Source organism: Condylura cristata, unplaced genomic scaffold (assembly GCF_000260355.1).
Source record: "Condylura cristata isolate star-nosed mole 26May11 unplaced genomic scaffold, ConCri1.0 scaffold00004, whole genome shotgun sequence".
NCBI classification, from domain to species: Eukaryota; Metazoa; Chordata; class Mammalia; order Eulipotyphla; family Talpidae; genus Condylura; species Condylura cristata.
In genome coordinates this window covers 264,357-265,526 of record NW_004567105.1, presented here as the reverse complement: position 1 = coordinate 265,526, position 1,170 = coordinate 264,357, and the positions used below count along the sequence as shown (strand labels likewise).

The window sequence follows — 1,170 nt, the reverse complement described above, 5'->3', positions numbered from 1 at the left end:
CAGACCCCGCTCACGCCGGGTCACAAAGACTCCAGGGTCACCGCGCGCCCCGCCCCCCGCGGGAAGCCGAGGCTCCGCCCCCGTCCCCCTCGGCTCTCTGGGCCTGCGGCGCCCCGACTGGAGCCCCACCTGGGGCGGAGGGCGCACACGGTGGGCGCGCACTGGTGGGGGGGCGCAGGAGGCAGCCCCCACCCCACCGAGGACGGGGAGCCGCGCGGTTCCAAGGCCGGCGGGCCAGGGTGGGCACGCCAAGGGCGCGGTGTCTCTGGGCAGCCGGTGCTCGCCGCCAGGGCCTTCCCCAACCGCAGGGGCGCTTCATTGGGCTTAAAACAGTTGTCTTGCGTTGGCCTCCCCAAGGTGACTGTCCAGTGAGGCGCTGTCCCTTGGGGATCGGCTGCGGCGCCCGGCGCCCCTGCCTGCCAGGAAGCCTCCAGCCCCACCACTGGCCGCCCAGCTTCCCAGACCAGGGCAGGAACTGCGCGGAGGCCAGAGGGCAGTGCTCGGGTCAGTGTTTATTGCTCAGGCAGGTTAGACACGGCGAGGGGGCTCGCAGCTGCCCGCCCAGAGGGGCCAGGCCTTTCTGGCTCCCCAGCGCTGCCCCACAGCTAAGGCTTTCTGGACCCCCAGAGCCACCACCCGAGGGCACAGCAGGAAGGCCCCCCAGCGGCATGGGGGGGCCGAGGAAGGGTGAGGGTGTGCCCTTGCTTGGGTGTGGCTCCTGACGTGGCTTTGGCTGTGGGGTGCTGCGGGGAGGGCCCGCGGGCCTCCGACAGGGCAGCCAGGCTGCAGACGGGCCTCGGGGCGGGGGGCAGTGACCGGGCTGTGGGGGCAGAAGAGTGAGGGAGCAACGCTTGCTACGTTAGAAACCAAACTACAGAAGAAACGGCGTCGCCGGGCTGGGGGAGGCGGCCCTGGCCGCGGTCACTGCGCCATCTGCACCACGACGGCCCTCCAGGCTTTCTCCTTGTCAAACTCCTTCAGGGGGCTCCTGGCCTGAGACAGAGCGGGGGCGCGAGCCGAGTGCGGCCTTGGCGCTGCAGGGACCCCAACGGCGGCCCGGGGCGTGTGCTGAGCAGACAGCAGGGGCTCCCCAGGCCTCGCCCGCCTGGTGCCACCGAGGGCCGGGCGCCTGGGTGGCGTGAAGGCGCCCACGGGCCCGACGAGGCGGGA

At 72.6% G+C, this 1,170-nt stretch overlaps 1 protein-coding gene across 1 annotated transcript in view; it reads right to left on the bottom strand.

Moving 5' to 3' along the window:
* LOC105854727 overlaps nt 1-1,170 on the bottom strand; it is a 19,909-nt gene that overhangs the window by 11,105 nt on the left and 7,634 nt on the right. The window lies entirely within an intron of this gene.